Here is a 10,499-nt window from a genome sequence, read left to right on the forward strand (position 1 = left end):
TGACTCTGACAATTGTTATTCTTGGAGGTAGCAGCTGAATCTACTATCTAATTACATGTACAGGGAGTTACCAAGGCTCCAATTCCCTCTGAACTTCCAGCTGCTGCTCTTAAGTAGCAGATAGGCTGTGTGCTGTCACTGCTGCTGCAGGGACATAGGAAGGAGGGGCGGAGACAATCACTTTCCATGCTCTTTGAAAACTGGATGTCTTGAGCAGCTTAGAAGTTCGAGGCTGCTTCTACAAGTCACAAGTGCTGCCAGACAGACAGGAAAGCAAAGCACTTCAATTGATTGGGAGGGGCAGGCATAGGGATTTGGAATTAAATTTTTAATCCAAGCCCTATGTGGGGACAGAGCCCCAGAGAGCAGTTTCCAGGCTCTCGGCCTTACATGGAAAGGTGCTGGCTCAGGTAGTAAATGGCCATCAACTGTGATTGGATGGCCATCAGCTGTGGCTAGTTGGCCGTCAGCTATAACCAGTGAGCCATTGGCCACTAATATAACTGCTGTGGCTACGCTAGCAGAAAATGGGGGCTAGCAAGAAGATGGTGGCTGGCAAGCGCAGATTGCAGTTTAGGACAGTGTGGGTTGGGGACAGTGTGGCTCCCGCTTCCGGTGTCTCCAACCCAGCCACCAGCGAGACTATAGTGGTGTGACTCCCCTATCTATGGCTCCGTCGGTGTTCCTTTTTGGCCTCACCATGTCCTGCATTCTTATGTGGGGAGCGGGAGCAGAGACCCTGCTTGACACCCTGCATGACACATGGTGCAGCAAGCAGGGTACTGTGCCGGCCAAAGCTCTCCGAAGGGCGGTGGAGCAGTTTGTGCGTATGAACACTCAGTCTCTGGAAGACCAGGAGGAGCAGCTGCTGGAGAGCTGGACCCCCGTGGAGAGGTGGGAAGACGTGGACGGTTCTCTGACCAGGATAGGCCAAAGAAGGCGAAGGTTATTGCGGCCCTGTGGGCTGGGAATTGTTTGCTGAGGACCTCACCCCCAGGTTGGGGAGGACTTGGAGCCCTCGCCCTGCAGAGAGGGCACACATTGTGAGGCTAACACACAGCCATGGTGATGACTATGGACTATGGGAAATTGCCCTCTATCCCTAATTTAATGGACCGCTTGACTGTTTGCTTGGGAACGTACCACCATGTAGTGGAACTGGCGGATGTTTGCTTTTGTGTCTCGACCAGCCGCCGTGGAGAATATGTGAGAAAGACTGGCTGTGCCCAGGAAGACTGGCTGTGCCCAGAAAGACTTGTGGTACTCTGAGAACCCTGGCTGAGCCCAGTAAGTCTGGCTGTGCCCAGAGAGTGTGGCGGTGCCCTGAGAGGCCCTGGCTGTGTCCAGGAAGTTGGGCTGTGCCCAGAGAGATTTGTGGTACCCTGAGAAACTTGGCTGAGCCCAGGAAGTCTGGCTGTGTCTAAAGAGAGTGGCAGTGCCTTGAGAGCCCTGGCTGTGTCCAAGAAGTCTGGCTGTGCCCAGAGAGCCTAGCTGTGTCCAGGATATTGCATTCACCTCCAGGCTCCTCGCACAGGGCCCCTCGCGGGAGACGCACGGGGCGCATTTATTGTGAGGCAAGACCCTGTAGGGGTGGAGTGTGGGGACAGATCCCCAAAGAGCAGTTTCCAGGCTCTCAGCCTCATATAGAAGGGTGCTGGCTCAGGTAGTAAATGGCCATCAACTGTGATTGGATGGCCATCAGCTGTGGCTAGTTGGCCGTCAGCTGTAACCAGTGAGCTATTGGCCACTAATATAACTGCTGTGGCTACACTAGCAGAAAATGGGGGCTAGCAAGAAGATGATGGCTGGCAAGTGTGGATTGCAGTTAGGATGGTGGGTTGTGGACACTGTGGCTCCTGCTTCCTGTGTCTCCAACCCAGCCGCCAGTGAGAATATAGTGGTGTGACTCCCCTATCTATGGCTCCATGGGTGTTCCTTTTTGGCCTCACCATATCCTACATTCTTATGTGGGGAGTGGGAGCAGAGACCCCACCTGACGTCCCACATGACACCCTGAATGATCTCAAAAAAGTTATTTAACCTTTGTGAGCCTCAGTTTCCTCACCCGCATTATGGGTATGACGGCATTACTGATAAAAATTAATTGTGATAATGAATGTCTGTTTCTCAAACAGGGAACTGTGACCCTAGGTTTGCATGGTGATGTGGTGGGAGGTACATATTTTCCTGCAGCAGAAATTTTACCCGAAGATTTCAGGGGAAAGGATTATATTGAACAGGTAAAGATATATTCTAGAGAAGCATATACCACTTTAATGAATTATAAAGACAAAATAGGAAACATCAAAGCAATTCTTTGCAATGCTGTAAATCCTTTGGCTATCACTCCAGACCTCTGGGTCCTGCTTCCTGTTTCCATGTAATAAGTGTACCAACTGAACCACCCAAGAGCGTGGTGGAGGGCAATGCTTTCTCCATGACATAAGGTACAGAACACATGTGGATATTAACCCACTGCCTAAAATGGATCATTCTAGGCTTTGATTCTTTGGAGCACACTTTGCCCATGAACTTAACTTCCAATTGTAACCATATCCATTTGGCTCATTTATCTATCTTTGATAGGATCATAAAAGAACTGTGGGCATCAAAGGACACTTTCCCCTAGACAGTGAATATCCTGGAAGTAACTCAGAGAGGAGGGCTGGAGGAAACCTGCGCAGGCTAGAGGAGGTAGGAAAGAGGATATGGGCAACTGCTTACATAGGGGACATATATGGAGAACAATGGGGACCAGGAGATTTGGGATCAGAGGGCTCGGGAGCCTGGGCCAAAGAGCAATATACTGAGAATCTGTCATGCAGGGAGGCCTGCGGCGTCTCAGCTCCCGCTCCGCACGTAAGAACGCAGGACATGGTGAGGCCAAAAAGGAACACCCACAGAGCCATAGATAAGGGAGTCATACCACTATATTCTCGCTGGCGGCTGGGTTGGAGACACAGGAAGCAGGAGCCACACGATCCACAACCCGTCATCCGCTTCTCTGCCAACCAACCTCACTTGCTAACTGCAATCTGCCTCTCTACAATCCACAATCCACACTCCGCTGCTAGCATAGCCACAGCAGTTATATCAGTGGCTAAGGCTAACCAGTAACAGTCGATGGCCAACCAGTCACAGCTGATGTCCATCCACCACCAGAGCCAGCACCCTTCCACGTGAGGCCGAGAGCCTGGAAACTGCTCTGTGGGACTCTGTCCCCACAGAATCCCACAGAGAACTTTAGACTCAGGGAGAGCAGGAGCTGCAAGGAGGAAGATATGAAAGTGCCTTCTCTAAGGCCCTGTCACTGATTTATGCCCGCCACTTTATTGCAGACCCTGTCTAACAGTCAGTCCTCTGTGGTCCGTTGATCATGTTCTGTCAGGTTTATGAAAAAGCCAGCTCAGCCTAGCCTTATGACTATTCTCTCTTCTCAAGCTAATACTGCTTATTTTGGGGAACACAACAATCTGCTTGTGAGAATACATTATCCTGAAGATGACCAGTTTTTTCCAGTTGTGGTCTATGTGATTGAAGCTATGTAAGTACAGACTGCATGCAGTTTTAATGAATAACAATGATGAAGTATGTTTAAAACTATAGATTTCCTACCTACAACTGTTGAGGTGGAAAAAGCCCACATCCCATTTAATTAATTTTATTCCTATTAAAGTGCACAGTTACAGGCCTGGTGCCTGTCAGTTTTGATCAAGAGGCTGAAGATATTGTTTTTTAAATGTCTGAAACTCTTAAAAGAATGGTAAAATGTGTTCATTTTGGCTTCCAGATTTAAGGAGATGCTTTCCTAGAACTTGACATTACCCAAAGATGGGCCTCAGGGCCACGTATTTGGGCCACACGTTGCATATTCTGGAGATGCTACGGAACCACAGTGATAAGCTTTGACATTTCAGAATGTTCCTGCCATTGAAACCCCAAACAATGACCCACAAACCTAAAGTATGCTTCCTATTCATCCAGACCTGTGAATTACTTCTAAAATTGTGAATTTATTTCTACCAAATAGCTCTGCAATTCTCTAAAATATGAGATTCTACTAAGCTGGGGAATTTCATTGATAGGAAATGAGTACAATCTCCAGTTGTCATCTGCTCCATCCTCATGGCCTGTTTGAGTCTGAATGTCTACATGTCCTAAAAGAAACCAGAATATCATCCCCACCCCCAACACTCTCATGGTTTCAAGTTTTTGGTGGTCAGATTTCTTCAGGAAAAAAAAAGTCATGAATCACAGGGCATCCAACCCTGTGGGCCTCTTGGTATTGAGAAAGCATTTCACTGAGTCACTTCAACAAGTATCCTTCAACCACTGTGGAATAGGCACAGAATGAAGTAAATAAAACATCTTGATAATGTCCACTGTATGTTATGCACTAAACCTCTCTCCCAAAGTTAGCACGAAGACTCTCAACAATAGCTAATGCTCTTTTGACTTGAATAACTGCTGGAAAATCCTTTCTCCCTCTTTCCCTGCAGGTACATCATCAAAGAAACCTCAGCTTTTCACATTTCAACAAAGTGTCTCACATTTTTACTGGTACAAGGCCCTGCTAGACTAAGCACCCAAGATCATTAAGCAAAACAATATGTTTAATTAAAAATGTCAAGTGGGCAGTTTAGGGTCAGGTGGGATATATTGGTCTGGAGGCTCTAAATTGCAGACACCTATTGAAAAGAATTCATAAAAAGAGCCCAGCAGGAAACTGAAAACATCTGTAATGTAGATTATACATTTCAGGGGGGCACTGCATACATTTCTTTAGGATTATTTGATGTCTTTCAGGCCCAAGGTAGAGGCACTGGGACAATGTCTTCTTTTCAATGCCTGGCCATCTCAACTAATATGCAAAGCCTCTGGACACCAGGCACTCTGCTTAGAACCTACCACACAACCCTCTGGGGTGGGGGTTATGATCTCCATTTATTGATGAATAGAGTCTCAGAAGGGTCAGGGGATTCAGGCTTCAATACCAGCATCCTTTTCCTAAACCTTGGCCTCTTCCTACTACCAATACCTGGGACTATGCAGATACACTCTTCGTAAGAAAGTTTCTTCACTTAGCATAGTTCCCAAAATTCAGTATTCTGAAGAATTATTTGAGGAACATGAAAAACAAGCAGGTTTGGGGTTCCTACCACCCAGGAGTCTGATCCAGTGGGACTGTAGAAAAGGCCTGGGCATCTGCATCATTTAGAAGTGCCCTCTGTGGCTAAGTTACAGGTGATAGAAGATCCACACTTTGAGCTCCTCCTCCCAGACTTTATTCTGCCTCCAGGCAGACATACCACACCTCCTTCCAAGCCCAGTTTTGGAAGCCCCTCCCAGGATCTTATGATCCACTGCTGGAAGCTGGAGGCACTCCTCACAACTTCCCAGGCCTAGCAAGAGAGAAAAAGAAAATAAAGAGCAAGCAGAGCCCCTCAGCTCCTTCCATGTCCAACATGGGGCAGGAGTCTTTGGCAAACCTTGCCTGTGACATCGCTGATTCCCACCCTCTCTGCTAATGAGAATGGGAGCAACCCAGAGAGCAGGGCTATGGCCATAATCCTCTAAGAAGGAGAGTTTATGAGTCTCTCTCTAGCATTTAAAATTAATATACATATGTGGGGACAGAGTCCCAGAGAGCAGTTTCCAGGCTCTCGGCCTCACATGGAAAGGTGCTGGCACGGGTAGTAAATGGCCGTCAGCTGTGGCTAGTTGGCTATCAGCTATAACCAGTTAGCCAATTAGCCACTGATGTAAATGCCGTGGCTGCATTGGTTGGTCAGTCAGTCGGTCGGTTGGCAGGCAGAGAAGTGGACAGCAAGTTGCAGGTCGTGTGGCTCCAGCCTCCAGTGAGACTATAGTGCCCCCAGGGAGACGATAGTGGTATGACTCCCCTACCTATGGCTCCATGGGTGTTCCTTTTTGGCCTCACCATATCCTGCGTTCTTATGTGGGGAGCGGGACTAGAGGTCCCACAGGCCGTCCTGCATGACAAATGGTGCAGCGAGCAGGGTCCCCTGCACAACAACATATTAACGGAACAGGAGAGTGCTTCCAGGGTAAATTTTTTTTTCCCCCACAGGGTGAAGCTGACTTAGCTCAAACTCAAAGTCAGCTGACTCCATTGGGCTCTGGGGTGTTCAGGACTTAACTCTCTAGGGTAAGTATGTCACACACACATCCCTGCTGCATTGTCTTTCTTTCTTTCTTTCTTTCTTTCTTTCTTTCTTTCTTTCTTTCTTTCTTTCTTTCTTTTTTAAGTTAAAGTTTATTGGGGTAACAATTGTTAGTAAAGTTACATAGATTTCAGGTGTACAATTCTGTATTACGTCATCTATAATCCCATTGTGTGTTCACCTGCATTTTCTCACAGTGTGTTCTGGGTCCTCCCCTTAGGGTTTCAGGGAATAGAACTGCTGAGTCCCTGAGTTCCTGACCAGGAATCCAGCCTCTTCCAGCTGTGCTGACCTTGCTTCTACTATTCATAGGCACTCACTTACCCCACTCTCCTATATCCATGCATCAATTCATCCACTCACTCACCATCCTCCACTCTTCATTTATCCAACCAGCCACAGTTTTCATGCTTTCATTCATCAGACATTGATTGAGCACCTTTAGTGTACCAGGCATTGGGGAAACACAGATGAGTGATATACCTCCATGTTGTTTAGGAGCTCACATTTCAGGAAATCTGCTTCAAAGGTAGACAGAGACAATATGCTAAAGCTATCTATGGCTGAGATTTTACTCCCACTTCCAACAATCAAACTCTACTCATCAGTTAAAACCCAGCTTAAATATGTTCAACATATAAAACTCCTGCCCATTCATCCCTTGAGATTAGATATTTCCCTTATGCTCTTACCATACATGGCTGTACTTCATGGCTCTAAATCAGCCCCTATCATTGCTGTTAGTATCTGTCTACTCCTCTAACCATGAGGGCAGCAACTAGTCTTTCCTAAGCTCATTTTCTGTGCCAATCCCAGTGTCTGCTGTAGAGCAGGTTAGTGACTTTCCAACTTTAATGAACCTAAGAACCACCTGGGAAACTTGTTAAAAATACTGACTCCCCACCTCCAGCCCCATGTAGTCTGATTCAGTAGGTCTGAGACTAGACTCAGAAATAACGGGGGCGGGGGGTGGGGGGTGGGAGATGAGGGTAAGGGGGATCGAATATATGGTGATGGAAGGAGAACTGACTCTGGGTGATGAACACACAATGGGATTTATAGATGATGTAATACAGAATTGTACACCTGAAATCTATATAATTTTACTAACAATTGTCACCCCAATAAATTTAATAAAATTAAAAAAAAAAAAGAAAAAGAAATTTGTTTTTCATGATTTCTCAGGTGATTTAGATGTAGATGATCTGCAGATCACACTTTGATAAACACTATGCTGGTGCCTCAATAAAAGTTTTTTGAATGAATGAATGAAAACCAAGGAATTAGAGGTCAACAAAAAGTCTGTGATTTTAATAAGGTCTGTGGATTTTGCCAATGTGAATTTCCTAGTTTTGATGTTGTATATAGTTATGTAAAATGCTACCACTGGGCGAAACTGGGTGAAGGGTATGGGGGACTGACCTGTACTATTTTTGTAACTTCATATGAATCCATACTTATTTCAAAGTGAAAAGTTTTTTAAAACTCATCTGGGTTTCTAAGGTCTCAGACATGTGCAGTTGTAATTTCCTTAAAACTACTTAATCCTCCCGCCCTTAACGCCACCCTTTAGAGACATCAATAATCCACAGATGTCCATTGAGTATAATTATTTATATGCTTAATTGTTATAAGCCTCTGTTCTTAATAATTATTCTCCCTATTATTAATGAAAAGTGTTTCATTCTTTGCTTGATTTCTCATTATCCTCCAAAATAATCTTACAATAAATGCTTATTTTTAAGTAAGGTAAGCTAAAACTATTTGGGGAACTTGAGCACAATTTTTGAGATGATGGAGATACCCCATTACAAAGCCAGAATCCAGAACCCTTGCTTTCCTTAACACCACACACACACACACACACACACACACACACACACAGTGTGACAATTAAGTTTGCGAACTTGTTACAATGATGTTGCTAACATTTTTTGATATCAGAGAAATTATTCATTATGAATTTGCACCAACTGGACCAACAGCTAAGCAAGTTTACTATTTGGGACTGCTGAAAAGGCTGCATGATAAAGTTAGATGAAAATGACGTGAACTTTTCACAATAATTCATGGCTCTTGCATCACGACCTTGAACCGGGTCACAAGGCACTGTCTGTGAGGGAGTTTTTAGCCAATAAACAAATAACTGTACTAGAACACCCTCCCTACTCAGCTAATCTGACCCCCAATGACTTCTTTCTTTACCCAAAGATAAAGGAAATATTGAAAGGAAGACATTTTGATGACATTCAGGATATCAAGGGTAATATGACAATAGTTCTGATGGCCAATCCAGAAAAAGAGTTCCTAAATTGCTTTGAAGGGTGGACTAGGTGCTCGTGTCAGTGCATAACTTCCAACGTGAGTACTTAGAAGGTGACCATAGTGATATTCAGCAATGAGATATAACAATTTTTCTAGGATGAGTTCGCGAACTTAATTGTCAGAACTCTCGTGTGTGTGTGTGTGTGTGTGTGTGTGTGTGTGTGTGTGTGTGTGTGTACAGCGGGTGCCAAAAAGATATATACACATTTTAAGAAAGGAAAACACTGTATTAAAGTTGTAATACTCAACATACACCAATAACAAAAGATAAATACAGGAGACATCATCAAAATGGCAGCGTGAGGTGAGCCTCTGTAAATTCCCCCTGGAATTTACAACTAATCGAACAACTATTACTCCACAAAGGACTACCTGCACAGCAGACAGGCAAGACAAACAGGCCCACTACTGAATTCACCTAAAGGTGGGCGAATCACGCGAGTGGAGGAGGAGGGAAAGGAGAAGTGTGGAGACAGAGCCGAGGGGGTGCAGGATGCAGACCTAGCTCAGTGGTCCGAGCTCGCTGCATCCCAGAACTACCACAGTTGTGGGAGAGGGAAGAACTCGGACTGCTAGGGCTCCGCTTATGGCCCACAGGGCTGAGGGGGCAGCATATAACACGGCTGAACCCAACGCTCATGGCAGAGACCTCGGAGAAAAGACTGAGGGAAGTAGACTGAAAACAGTGGTTTAAACTTTCACTGCCGAGCAGAGAACAGAATCCTTAGGCACTGAGACTAGCCGCCCTCTCCCTACCCTCCCAGACCTCACCTTGCCCCCACCTGCCCGGTGATAGAAATGGAACAGTAGCAGTGTCAGATCAAAAGAACAGAATATTTGCTATTCTGAGAACTGTGGAACAGAGACACAGATTCGAAGCCCAACTAGTTCCGGCAAAGGGGAGGGAGCTGTGAAAGCAGGTCCTGCTGTGGTGGTGGTCGCCACCATTGCTCTGGGCCACCTCTCACATCTCACCCCACCCCTGGCCCCACCTATCTGGGTGGATCCCTGCTGGAGTAAACAGAACTGCTGAAACATACAGGCTCTGAATCTGGTGCAGGAAGAGCTTTGGAACTTCTAAAGCTCTCTGATACCGACACGGACACTGCTCTCTGTGACCCAGAAGAACTATTAACAGAGGAGAAGCCCATCTGCCAGGGTTTCCCCCAATTGTGTGAGAATCTGGAATAGTGCAGAAAAAAAAAAAATAGCACTACCGTGTGAGAGAAAAAAAAACGCTGCAGTTGGAGAGAACATAAAACATTCTACCAAAAAGTACTAGAAAACACAAGAAAGACCTCTTCCTATAAACCTGTTGCAAAAGCCACTCCTGTAGATGTCTAGGAAGAGAAATAACAAATCAGTAATTGCCATGAATAACCAATGTAACAAGACAGCTCAGAAAGAAAGTGAAAAGTCTGCAGAAAAGGAACTTAAAGATATGGAAATATATGACTTAAATGACAGAGAATTCAAGATTGCAGTTCTGGAAAAAACACAACAAGATGCAAGAAAACACAGAAAGGCAGTTTAATGAACTCAGAAACACAACCAACGGACAAAATGAGCATTTCACGAAAGAGACTAAAATTTTAAAAATGAACCTAATAGAATTTCTGGATAGTAAGAACTCAATAGAAGAAATTAAGAATGAAATAGCCAGCATAGGTAGTAGAATTGACCAGGTGGAGGAAAGAATCAGTGACATCGAAGATAGAAACCTGGAAATGACATGGATGGAAAAAAGAGACTTGAGACTTAAAAGAAATGAAAGAACTCTACAAGAACTTTCTGACTCCATCAGAAAGAGCAATATAAGAATCATTGGCATACCAGAAGGAGAAGAATGAGAGAAGGGAACAGAGAATATATTCAAAAAAATTATCAATGAGAACTTCCCAAACTTGTACATAGAAATGGATCCTCAAATCCAAGAAGCAATAGAACACCTAATTACTCAATCCCAACAGGCTTTCTCCAAGGCACATT

Source organism: Rhinolophus sinicus, chromosome 14 (assembly GCF_057876585.1).
Source record: "Rhinolophus sinicus isolate RSI-liver-muscle chromosome 14, RSI-T2T, whole genome shotgun sequence".
NCBI lineage: Eukaryota > Metazoa > Chordata > Mammalia > Chiroptera > Rhinolophidae > Rhinolophus > Rhinolophus sinicus.